General features: G+C 43.2%; 1 protein-coding gene across 1 annotated transcript in view; it reads left to right on the forward strand.

Annotated features, from left to right (window-relative positions):
• Positions 1-2843: 2843 nt before the first annotated feature.
• The window catches only part of LOC122555408 (pneumococcal serine-rich repeat protein-like), a 64847-nt gene continuing 54018 nt past the window's right edge, over positions 2844-13672 (forward strand). The window contains exon 1 of the mRNA XM_043701389.1: positions 2844-2897. The gene's annotated coding sequence lies outside the window, so the exon portion shown is untranslated. The remainder of the gene's footprint in view (positions 2898-13672) is intronic.

Raw genomic sequence — 13672 nt, forward strand, 5'->3', positions numbered from 1 at the left:
TTGATGTCCCTATCAAATTCTGTTAAGCTTCTTATATTTCCTACTATCCTAATCACAACAGATACAAAAAGATGCTAATTCCTATAAAATTCATAATGTCAGTTTAGATTAGATTACTTACAGTGTGGAAACAGGTCCTTTGGCCCAAGTCCATACCGACCTGCCGAAGCGCAAACCACCCAGATCCATTCCCCTACATTTACCCCTTCACCTAACACTAAGGGCAATTTAGCATGGCCAATTCACCTGACCTGCACATTTTTGGACAGTGGGAGGAAATGGGAGCACTCGGAGGAAACCCACACCGACACAGGGAGAACGTGCAAACTCCACACAGACAGTCGCCTGAGGTAGGAATTGAATTTGGGTCTCTGGCACTGTGAGGTAGCAGTGCTAACCACTGAGCCACCGTGCCGCCCGTTCTAATATAAGATTAGTTATATCTAAAATTATATGGTTTTCCTGAATGTTAAAATTATTTTAGTCAAAGGGTTGTGAGCAGCTTCAGTCCTACCTGACCTTGGAAGGTCAGGCAAACAATGACGCCAAACCCCCCACCCTACACACCCCCGACCCCCCATCTTGTAGCTGCAATTATAATTCCTTCTGTTCACAAGCTGTGTGTACGTGTGTTTTAACAGGAGACTGCTCCGAAGATTAAATTGACTGTCCCTACTCTAAATATTTCTACATCATTTTACCAAATAAAACAACATCGATTCCAATTCCATTAATAAAATGGAAACTCAATCACTTTCCCAGCTCAAGAATTTGGTCTGACTTCTTAAAGTTTTACATACATCTCTGTCCTCCCCCAACTTGATCCATAGATATAAGAATTCATTTGAGTTGTCTCCATCATTATCTGGGTTTGCTTATTTAAAGTTGAGAAACTGCCATTGTTTATTTTCTTGGATTCAAGCTGGTGCCCTTTAGAGGTCATCTGCTTACCATTCTTCTTTATTCATCTGTGGGATGTGGGTGTCACTGGCTGGCCAGCATTTCTTGCCCGTCCCTAGCTGTCCTTCAGAAAGTGGTTGTGAAGCTGCCTTCTTGACCCACAAAGCTGTTAGGGAGGGAATTCCAGGATTTTGATCCAGTCACAGTGAGGGAATGACAATATATATTGCTAAGTCAGGATGAGTGAGTGGCTTGGAGGGGAACTTGCAGATTGTGATGTTCCCATATATCTGCTGCCTTTGTCTCCTTTTAATTTGTCATTTAGTCCTCCTTGCCAACAGGATGGAAATTCCTCTCCACGATACAGCCCCTTTTTAAAAATAAATTCAACCAAATCTCTTAACGTTAGATGTAGATTGCATTTCTTAATTTCTCATTAATTACCTAAAGAGTCTCCGTTATTGTGGGATCATACTTCTAATTCTTGCTTAACTATAAACTTCAGGTTGTCTGTGTCCAAACATCTCTTATCAGACTGCCTCTTACAGATATCTGTTGCTGTGAGGTTGTACAGAACTTGCTGTATTTTAATTTGTCAGATTCTTTCTTCTATTGTTACCTTGGGTTTATCTTAGTTTCAAAGCTACCATTGTTCTAACTTATGATTTCCCTCTAATGCTGAACTAAAGTTATGTTTGTTACTGCAGCTAAAATCTTCTCTGCCATTTTGATGGCAACTGAAAATCCCCAGTCAGCCATTTTGCACCACTTCTGGCCATGGGCTTCCCCAGCAGGCCACCTTGGAGTTATTGGGAAATACCAATCCATTTTAATGGTTTGACTCTCATTGCATATAGTTGCCAAGTCGTCCTCTTGAAGTAAGCAGGATATTGTGAAATTTGAAAGGGTCCAGAAAAGATTTACACTGATGTTGCCAGGGTTGGAGGGTTTGAGCTTCAAGGAGAGGCTGAATTGGCTGGAGCTGCTTTAGGGGTGACCTTACAGAGGTTTATTAAATCATGAGGGGCATGGATAGGGTAAATAGACAAGGTCTTTTCCCCTGCAATGATGAAGTCCCCTGCAATGATGTCCAATGATGAACTAGAGGACATAGTTTAGGTTGAAAGGGAAAGGATTTAAAAGGGACCTAAGGGGCAACTTTTTCAGGCAGAGGGTGGTGCGTGCATGAAATGAGCTGCCAGAAGAAGTGGTGGAGGCTGGTACAAATACAGCATTTAAAAGGCATCTGGATGGGTATATGAGTTGGAAAGGTTTAGAGGGATATGGGCCAACTGCTGGCAAATGGGACTAGATTAGGTTAGGATAGCTGGTCGGCATGGACGAGTTGGACCGAAGGGTCTGTTTCCATGCTGTACATCTCCATGACTCTATGACTCTATGTAGCAGAAGTGTATCTCAGAGTTTGCTACAGCAGGTAAAGTCACCATATTCCCAAGCGGCTGATCTCTGATTAAAGAGATATGATTGGTGGTGAGTTTAACCTGAGAATTACCATGCCTCAGGTGAGGAATGATGTTTAGAAGGTGAGACTTTCAAGGTGACCACAGCCTGTGGAGAAATTGAGCCCATGCTGTTGGTGACCATCACCAGCCATCCAGCCAACTGAGCTCACCGACCCCCTTTAATAGTTCAATGAAGTTAATGTTGTGGGAGTAGTTTTATTCAAAGGAGAGCAGTAAACAGGATTAGACCTTTTGGAATTTATCTTTCAGGTTCTCCAATTCATGTCGGAAGCTCTGTGTGAATGGTGCAGAGAAATAAAATGTATGTTTCCTCTACACAGATTGAGCCAACTGTACAGAAGTTATTGGATGGCAATGGTTTAGTTATCACCATCACTGGATTTCAAAATGGTAACATTGTGGTAAACCTGTTGGCTTCCATGAGCACACACTTTACTGCTTCCACAGCTTCTCTGCAAAATGTGATTGCAAATGTAATCAAAATAATTGAACAATTCTCGAACCACATATCAGGTAGGTCTCATGATCATCATCATCAATACTTCCATCATTTTTGTTCATCACTGGTGCTGTTTCATTGCATTGATTTGCAGGTTTTAGTACTGTGCTATGACCAGGTGAGGTGACAGTGATAGGATTTATGTTCTTTGCAGTACATTGTTGCACCTCTCTCTAATTAAAATGCAGTTAAGTAATTTCTGCTGTGACAGTATAAGCCAACGTTCTTCTGAGTGGAAGAAAGAGTAATTTTATTATCAGCTGAGAAAAAAATCAAGCCTAGACATAGCTACAAAGTTAAGAAAGTGCTCTGTTAAGAAAAGGAAGATAAAAGGAACATACAGTGTAAAGTCCTTAGAATGTCCTTGAGACATAAGTTTTTAACCTGAGACTACAGTTATTTACTTGTTACCCTGCATCATCAGCAGGAGTGAATATCACAATTATCTTTGAGTTCTCAGTATTCTGATTTTTTTTTGTAATCCATATTGTCACCAAGTGCACCTCCTTCTTGACAGGGAGGGAACTATTTCTAGCTGGGCCAGCTCTGTCATCAAAAATCCAGCTTTTCTCTTCTGCTGGGGCAGCAGTTTGAAATTTCAGGCCATTTGTGCATCTGACATTGTCTTCAAATTTGACTATTGCAGGTTGGGTTTTTGTCTCCAACATGTGAACATTCTCATATGGGTGTGAAAAAAAACAGATTGGGCATTTTCGTATCTATGCAGTATTGGCAAAGTACTTGCTAACTATTTTCAATGGCTTTGGATAAAGTGTGAATTTCAGCTGTTTGTCTGTGGCCTAACCTACATTGAAACTTGACCACTCTAAGTGCATCTTTCTGGTTCTTTTCTAAAAATAATTTCAGTCAGTGAACATCCCAGTTATCACAAACATTCAAAATAACAGTCGATGCAAATACAAAAATGAATTGTCCATGTTCGGTATCAAATTCGCGGCCGACTTCCAAGTTTCTTTAAAATAATGTTGGTTGACAGTAAATACATAATTGTATGGTTACAGAGCAGTGTACTTGTGGTATAATTTGCAACCATCTAATGTCTCCAAGCTAGGTGACCTGAATTCAATCTCAGCTGCTCCAGAGGTATGTAAGCTGTGCAGCTTTTGGAACAAATCTTTTGTAATACGAACTTCAAGATTTGGAGCCTCCAAAATGCTTAAAAACTCAGATGTCTGTTTGTATAGTTTGCCAAACACTTCATACATTTCTCAATGATTAGTGTCAGAAGGCATTTCTGCAAGCGAGGAGGTATCTACAGTTTAGCTTAATTCTGGGCCCAAGTACTTTTGGATACCTCAGAGCAGGAGTTGACCACAAATTTTACTTTGGGTGATTTTTCAGCTTGGTTACTGCACTATTAATCATAAAATTTAAAAAAAATCACTGAAGTTTGAAAAATTCCTCTTGCATGTGCATTAACAATGTCATGATTATAGCTGCTAACAAAGTCAATTCATACTATTAACCTGCTTTACTGTTGTGGATGTGCTGAAAATATTGAAATTGTATGTATCAGCGGTAGACTTTAATATTCTCAATTAGAGTGGTGCTGGAAAAGCAGTGATAAGTAGATGAAGGTAATAGGTCGGAGGGGAGGCTGGAGCAGATAGGTGGGAAAGGAGATTGGCAGGTAGGTCAGGTCCCATTCTCGACCTGCCAAGTGTTGGTGATAATAATTAAGTTAGTGGGAATAACGTCCATTAGAGTATAAAATGGGTGATTCATCCAAGATTGCCAGTTTTTTGTTGGACTTTATAATGATCTCCAGGTCCTTTTCTCATGATTAAGCTCAGCTAACATGTAGCTAACAGAACTACAGTGAGAAACATCCTCGACATAGAAAGGCCTTCGCAAATGTTTATTTGTAACTAGATTAGCAGATAGATCATGATATTGCATTTCCAGTGTCGAATGTCTTTCCACAGTTACATCTTGAACTGTGGAAAGGTTCTGGATAAGAGTTAAGAACCAAAAGAAGTACGGCTGCTGTAAATCAGAGACAAAGCAGAAATTGCTGGGAAAGCTCAGCAGGTCTGGCAGCTTTTGTGGAGAGAAATCAGAGTTAATTTTTCAGGTCCTGTGATCCTTCCTCAGAGAAGGCAGGGGAGAAGGAGAAGCGGAATGGAAAGAGCCTCCGACCAATGACTTGGTGACCTGTTGTTCGGGGAGGTTGCACAACTTGATGCTGACCCAGAGGCTGTGGAGAGGAGCAAACAGCTGCAGGCAGGCACTGGGAGGTGAAAGAACCTCATAGCACCACCTACGTGGGACAGCACTGCCAGCTATGCATCACTGCATCATTCTGTGTTTTAATGTGCCCTTTTAGCAAGGCAAACTTCAGATAGACAGAAAGACCCTGAACCTTTTAGTGGATTAGCCACATGTCCAAAAGTCAAAGATGTAGAAGATTGTGCAGAGGTGGGGTGAATAAGGCAAAGAGTACATGGTGCACTTCTATCCGTCTTTCTGATGTTCTGGTTTTCTCTTTATTGATCCTTGGTGGCAACAGTGGCCTAACCAATGTCCTGTACAGCCGCAATATGACCTCCCAACCCCTGTACTCAGTACTCTGACCAATAAAGGAAAGCATACCAAAAACCTTCTTCGCTATCCTATCTACTTGCGACACTATTTTCAATGAGCTATGAACCTGGTCTCTTTGCTCAACACCAGTCTCTAGAACCTTATCATTAAGTGTATAAGTCCTGCTAAGATTTGCTTTCCCAAAATGCAGCACCTTGCATTTATCTAAATGAAACTCCATCTGCCACTCCTCAGCCCTTTGGTCCATCTGATCAAGATCCCATTGTAATCTGAGGTAAACTTCTTCGTTGTCCACTACACCTTCAATTTTGGCGTGATCTGCAGACTTACTAACAGTACCTCTTATGCTCACATCCAAATCATTTGTATAAATGACGAACAGTTGTGGACCCAGCACCGATTCTTGTGGCATTCCACTGGTCACAGACCTCCAGTATAAAAATCAAACTTCCATCACCACCCTCTGTCTTCAACCTTTGAGCAAGTTTCGTACCCAAATGGTTAGTTCTCCCTGTAATCCATGAGATCTAACCTTGCTACTCAGGCTCCCATGGGGAACCTTGTCGAACGCCTTACTGAAGTCTATATAGATCACGTCTACCACTCTGCCCTCATCAATTCTCTTTGTTACCTCTTCAAGAATCTCAATTAAGTTTGTGAGTCATGATTTCCCATGCACAAAGCCATGTTGACTATCCTTAATCAGTCCTTGCCTTCCCAATACATGTACATCCTGTCCCTCAGGATTCCTTCCAACAACTTGCCCACCACCAATGTCAGGCTCACCGGTCTATGATTCCCTGGCTTGTCTTTACCGCCCTTCTTGTCTTTACCACGTTAGCCAACCTCCAGTCTTCCGGCACCTCACCTGTGACTATTGATGATACAAATATCTCAGCAAGAGGCCCAGCAATCACTTCTCTAGCTTCCCACAGAGTTCTAGAGTACACCTGACCAGGTCCTGGGGATTTATCCACCTCTATGTGTTTCAAGACATGCAGCACTTATTCCTCTGTAGTATGGACATTTTGCAAGATGTCAGCATCTATTTCCCAACAGTCTATATCTTCTATATCCTTTTCCACAATAAATGCTGATGCAAAATACTCATTTAGTATCTCCCCCATTTTCTGCAGCTCCACACAAAGGCCGTCTTGCTGATCTTTGAGTGGCCCTATTCTCTCCCTAGTTACCTTTTTGTCCTTAATGTATTTGTAAAAACCCTTTGGATTCTCCTTAATTCTATTTGCCAAAGCTATCTCATATCCCCTTTTTGCCCTCCTGATTTCCCTCTTAAGTATACTCCTACTTCCTTTATACTCTTCTAAGGATTCACTCGATCTGTCCTGTCTATACCTGATGTACGCTTCCTTGCTTTTCTTAACCAAACCCTCAATTTCTTTCGTTATCCAGCATTCCCTATACCTACCAGCCTTCTCTTTCACCCTAACAGGAATATACTGTCTCTGGATTCTCATTATCTCATTTCTGAAGGCTTCCCATTTTCCAGCCGTCCCTTTACCTGTGAATATTTGCCTCCAATCAGCTTTTGAAAGCTCTTGCCTGATACTGTCAAAATTAGCCTTCCTCCAATTTAGAACTTCAACTTTTAGATCCGGTCTATCCTTTTCCAACACTATTTTAAAACTAATAGAATCATAGTCACTGGCCCCAAAGTGCTCCCCCACTGACATCTCAGTCACCTGCCCTGCCTTATTTCCTAAGAGTAGGTCAAGTTTTACACCTTCTCTAGTAGGTACATCCATATACTCAATCAGAAAGTTTTCTTGTACACATTTAACAAATTCCTCTCCATCTAAACCCTTTACACTATGGCAGTCACAGTCTATGTTTGGAAAGTTAAAATCCCCTATCAAAACCACCCTATTATTCTTACAGATAACTGAGATCTCCTTCCAGATTTGTTTCTCAATTTCTCGCTGACTATTAGGGGGTCTATAATAGAAATGTTGTCGAGATGCCAGTGTTGGATCGGGGTGGGCAAAGTCAGAAGTCACATGACACCAGGTTGTAGTCAAATAGGTTTATTTGAAATCACAAACTTATAGACCACTGTTCCTTTGTTGGATGAAGTGCTTTTTTTCCAAATAGCTGGAATGACATGCCGGATTTCAGAGTCGTATGTAGAGGGTGTAACCAAAGTAACAAGAAATCCAAAATTGCACAAACTAATTAAGGTCGAAAGATCATAACAAGTTACCAAGGTGGTGGTATCCAAACAAAACAGTGAAGAAGATTTCACAAGCACAGAAATGTACAGTGAGGTTACATGTTGTGCGACATGTAACAGGGCGGCATGGTGGCTCAGTGGTTAGCATTGCTGCCTCACAGCACCAGGGTCCCAGGTTCGATTCCAGCCTCGGGCGACTGTCTGTGTGGAGTTAGCACATTCTCCCCGTGTCTGCGTGGGTTTCCTCCGGGTGCTCCGCTTTCCTCGCACAGTCCAAAGGTGTGCAGGTTAGGGTGAATTGGCCATGCTAAATTGCCCATAGTGCTAGGTGCATTAGTCAGAGGGAAATGGGTCTGGGTGGGTTACACTTTGGAGGATCGGTGTGGACTGGTTGGGCCGAAGGGCCTGTTTCCACACTGTAGGGAATCTAAGAACCCAAAATCACGGTTGAGGCCATCTTCATGGGTATGGAATTTGGCTATCAGTTTCTGTTCAGTGATTCTGCGTTGTTGTGTATCTTGAAGGCCGCCTTGGAGGATGGTTACCCAGAGGTCAGACACTGAATGTCCCTGACTGGGAGGGAACATTCCTGTCTGGGAATTGTTACGCAGTGTCCATTCATCTATTGCCGTCGAGTCTGCATGGTCTCACCAATATACCATGCATTGGGGCATCCTTGCCTGCAGTGTATGAGATAGACAATGTTGGCCAAGTCACATGAGTATCTGCCATTTACATGGTGGGTTCCCATGTGTGATGGTAATATCCATGTCAATGATCTAACATGTGTTGCTGTAGCGGTGTTGTGGTCGATGTTGTCCTGAAGGCTGGGCAGTTTGCTGTAAACGATGGTCTGTTTAAGGTTTGGCAGTTGTTTGAAGGTCAGAAGTGGATAACCTGAAGGTGCTGATAGACTATCTGAAAGCAGATAACAGAAGTTTGTGTAAATATATAAAACGAAGAAGAGTGGCTAAATTAAATATTTGTCCTTTAGAGAATGAGAAGGGGCAAATAGTTATGGGAAATGATGAAATGGCTGAGGCATAGAACAGGTACTTTGTATCGGTCTTCACAATGGACGATACTAATAAGATGCCAGTAAGTGACAAAGAGACGAAGGTAGGTGAGGACCTGAAAATAACTATTATTGCGGAAGAGCCAGTGTTGGGTAAACTAATGGAGCTAAGGATAGACAAGTCTCTTGGCCCTGATGGAATGCATCCCAGGGTACTAAAAGTGATGGCAGGAGAAATAGTAGGTGGACTGGCAGTAATTTTCCAACATTCGTTAGACTCTGGGGCAGTCCCAGCAGATTGGCAAATAGCAAATGTGATGCCACTGTTTGAAAAGGGAAGTGGCAAAAGATGGAGAATTATAGACCAGCGAGCTAAACCTCTGTAGTAGGGAAGCTGCTTGAGTCTATTATCAAGGAAGAAATAGCAGGGGATCTCAAAAGAAATTGTCCCATTGTACAGACGCAACATGGGTTCATGAAGGGCAGGTCATGCTTCACAAATCTTTCGGAATTCTATGAAGGTATTTCAAGCAAGGTAGATAATGGGGACCCAGTGGATGTCGTGTACCTAGATTTCCAAAAGGCCTTTGACAAGGTGCTGCACATAAGGCTGCCGCGTAAGACAAGGTGTTAGGGGTAGAGTGGATAGAGGACTGGTTGACTGATAGGGAGCAAAGAGTGGGGATCAGTGACTATGGTGTGTCTCAGGGATCGATGTTGGGACCACAATTTATATCGATGATTTGGAGTTGGGGACCATGTGCTGGTGTCAAAATTTGCAGATGACACTAAGGTGAGTGGCAGATCAAAGTGTGCAGAGGACTGTGAAACTTTGCAGAGGAACATAGATACATTGAGTGAGTGGGCAAAGGTCTGGCAGATGGAATACAATGTTAGTAAATGTGAAGTCATACATTTTGGTAGGAGTAACAGTAAAAAAGATTATTACTTGAATGATAAAAAGTTGCAGCATGCTGCTGTGTAGAGGGACTTGGGTATCCTTGTACATGAATTACTGAAGGTTGGTTTGCAGGTACAACAAGTAATTAGAAAGACAAATAGAATTTTGTCCTTCATTGCTGAAGGGTTTGAGTTTAAAAGCAGAGGGCTAATGTTACAGCTGCACAGGGTGCTGGTGAGGCCACACCTGGAGTACTGTGTGCAGTTTTGGTTTCCTTACTTGAGAAAGGATGTACTGGCACTGGAGGGGGTGCAGAGAAGGTGCACGAGATTCATTCTGGAGTTGACAGGGTTGACTTATGAGGAGAGGCTGAGTAGATTGGGATTATATGCATTGGCATTCAGAAGAATAAGGGGAGATCTTATAGAAACATAAAATTATGAAGGAAATCGATAAAATAGAAATAGGATGTTACCGCTGGCAGGTGAAGCAGGAAGCAGGCTTAGAAATGAACTGAGGAGAAATGTCTTCACCCATAGGGTGGTTAATCTATGGAATTCCATGCCCAGTGAAGTAGTTGACGTGACTTCACTAATCACGTTTAAAGCTAAGAAATATAATTTTTTTGAAAAATAAAGGAATTATGGGATATGGTGCTAACGTGGGTAAATGGATCTGAGTCCATGAAAAGATCAGCCATGATCTTATTGAATAGCAGAACAGGCTCGAAGGGCCAGATGGCCTTCTCCTGCTCCTAGTTCTTAAGTTCTTATTCCTCCTCATTTGAACAGATCCTGTGTAAGCCTAGGGCTTGTCCGTAGGGGGTGCCTTCTTTAGCATGTTTGGGGTGGAAGCTAGAGAAGTGCAGCATTGTCAAGTTTTCCATGGAGTTGCAGGAGAGTGAGGTACTGAGGTGTCCATCCTTGATGGAGATGCATGTGTCCAAGAATGAGACTGATCCGAAAGAGTAGTCCATGGTGAGTGTCTGATGGTGGGATAAAACTTGTTGATATCGTCATGTAGTCTTTTCAGTGATTCCTCGCCATGAGCCCAAAGGAAGAAAATGTCATCGATGTACCAGGTGTATAGCTTTGGTTGAAGGTCCTGTGCAGCAAAAAGTCTTGCTCGAACTTGTGCATGAAAATGTTGGTGTATTAGGGTGCAGATTTAGTTCTGATGGCTGTTTTGTGTGTCTGGATGAAGAGCTGGTTGTTGAAGATGAAAATGTTGCAGTCGAGGATAAAGCGGATGAATTGTAGGACAGTGCTCAGAGATTGGTACTCGGAGATTAGTGTTGAGTACTGAGGCTGTTGCTACGATGCCGTCATTATGGGGGATGTTGGTGTAGAGTGCTGAAACATCCATTGTGACGAGGAATGTTCCTGGTTCGATTGGTCCGTGAGTGCTGGGTTTCTGTAAGAAATCCGTAATGTTGTAACAAAAACTGGGGGTTCCTTGCACAATAGGTTTCAATATGCTCTCAACATAGACAAAGAGTCATAGGGTCATAGAGTCATAGAGATGTATAACACAGAATCAGGCCCTTTAATCCAACTCATCCATGCAGACCAGATATCCTCACCTAATCTAGTGTCATTTGCCAGCACTTTCTTGCACATAGAGGGCGGTGCACATATGGAATGAGCTGCCAGAGGATGTGGTGGAGGCTGGTGCACTTACAACATTTAAAAGGCAGCTGGATGGGTATGTGAATAGGAAGAAGATAGAGGGATATGGGGTTCTCACACAGGGTTCTGTTGTCTGATATGATGGGATGTCCAGAGTGTTGGCTTTGTGTATCTTCTGAAGGCAGTCGAAGTCTCCTGTGCAAGAGGTACAAGAGATGAGAGTGCATAAGATACTCTGAAGGTCCGAATCAAAAGTCTTGATCAGGCTGGTGAGTTGATGGATGTATTCTTTGGTCGGATCGGTAGCTGTCTGTCTGTAGTGTTCCTGGTTGTTCAGTTGTTGGTATGTTTCTTTGCAGTAGTCCGTTCTATTTGTATGATGATGGCTCCTCCTGTGTCTGCTGGCTTGATGGCGATGCTGTGATTGGCCTTGAGAGCCTGGATGGCATGGCGTTGTGCCTGGGTGACATTCTGTGCTACCTTGTGAGTGCGGCTGATGAATCTGGCGTTAATGCATCTCCTGACGTCTCGAGCATACATGTCAAGCCTGGGGCAGCGGTCTTCTGGAGGGATCCAATTCAACTCTTTCTTCTTTGGTCGCTGCACCATGGATCTCTCTGTCAACTGTTCTGGTTCATTGGTTGTCTCATTGGGCTTGCTACTGACATCTTGGGGTTTGTGGAAGAAATCCTGGAAATTCATTTGCCTGTTGAATTTCTCTGTGTTTGCAGTGACACAATGGGGTCCATTTTGATGCTGGGTCAGAAATTGAGCCCTCAGCTGAGAACTTTGATTTTGTCTGGTTGGAGGGTGTGGTCAGACAAGTTGACAATATGTTTCCCTGTGGTGGTATCAGTTTCAACCATGATACCAGGGGTGGCTTGGTTACTGCTGGTGGTGATGCCAAGTTTCTCCAATTTCCTGTTCTTGGCATGCATGCAGTTGCCTCATCTGGCTTGGGAGTGTCTCATAGCTGGTCTGCTGTATCCTGAGAATACAGACTCTTTCTCAATTTCAAGGTTGTGGCATCTGCCATAGAGTTAGTGTACGAGATGATTGAGGAGTTTGCGAGCACAGTCTCTCAGCATTGTCTGGGCTTAGGTCGACTTGAGTGGGTTCGTGATCTGTATCCCTTTCGGGATCTTCTCTGCTTTCTTGCATCTCTACAGAAACCTGATGTCTGTATTGATACGCACGATCTTCTTGGAGATCCTCTCCACTTTGAGCCAACAGTTTGCGGTGTCGATGGTAGCCAGGATGTGGAGGTGCTGGTGTTGGACTGGGTTGGACAAAGTCAGAAGTCACACGACACCAGGTTATAGTTCAGCCTTTTGGAATATAAAATAGTGTCATGTAACATTTGACTTAGCCATAGAGACAACATGGAAACAGACCCATCAGTCCATCTCGTCCATGCTGACTAGAGATTCTACACCGATGTAGTCCTATTTGCCAGCATTTGGCCTCGACTGATCAGACATGATCATGTTGAATGGTAGAGCAGGTTTGAAGGGCCGAATGGCCTACTTCCGCTCCTGTTTCTGTGAGTCTGATATGACTTTGCTTCAGAACGTTCTTACAGCATTTTGCGTGTTTGTTTTAATTCTCCCCAAACATTCTCTGCTTGAATTAGAACAACCACAACTTCTCTGTACCCAGGATCAAGGTGAAGCTGAGGGATTGTGGAGGACACTTTCCAAAGAATTGCCTGCGGTAGAAGCGGTGACCCTCATGGAAATTACAGAAAGTTTACAATACTGAAGAAGGCCATTCAGCCCACTGTGTACATGATACCCGAAGCCCTGGCTGGTTCTGTGATAGATGAGGCTCTAGATGATGGGGAATAAGGGTGAAGTGAGGTAAGGTATAAAGGAGGCTCTGCTAGCCCTTTTTTTCCTTGCAGAGGTTACCTCCAGGAATCTGTTGGGATTTGCCTGCAGTGCAGGGCCCGTCCACTGCGGTCCTCAACGTGACCCAAGTAGCTTGTGAGTCGTCTGCTTCCATTTCTTGCCAGTCTCTTTGGGCAAATATTGACTGTCACTGGGAACACGTCAGGGTGACTAATCCAAAGCGCTATGCTCCCCAACAGCCTTGCCTGGAACAGGAAACGGCTGTGGAGCTGTTCATTGATTGCTGAAGAGGCTATGCCAACACTGAAACACTAGAGGGCAGACAGAACCATATTTTAACAGGGTATAAGAAATTCCACACCTTAAACAGTACAGCATTCTTTCAGTACCATACTGACATGTGACATGAGGTGGTGCTCCAGTTTCTGGAGTGGAATTTCAATAAATAACTTCCTAACCTCCAGGTAATTTTACCATTAAGTTCTCACCTGCGTACCGTGGATCTCATTGATGTGAGCCTTTGTTTCCTCCTTCCTATTTTTCTATCTTTCATTTCCATCTACATTCCATGTACCCTTCTCTCTCTGCTCATGAACCATTCCCCAGCCCCCACCAACCCCCAGACAACCCCCTCTCCCA

Source organism: Chiloscyllium plagiosum, chromosome 12 (assembly GCF_004010195.1).
Source record: "Chiloscyllium plagiosum isolate BGI_BamShark_2017 chromosome 12, ASM401019v2, whole genome shotgun sequence".
In the NCBI taxonomy this organism is placed as follows: domain Eukaryota; kingdom Metazoa; phylum Chordata; class Chondrichthyes; order Orectolobiformes; family Hemiscylliidae; genus Chiloscyllium; species Chiloscyllium plagiosum.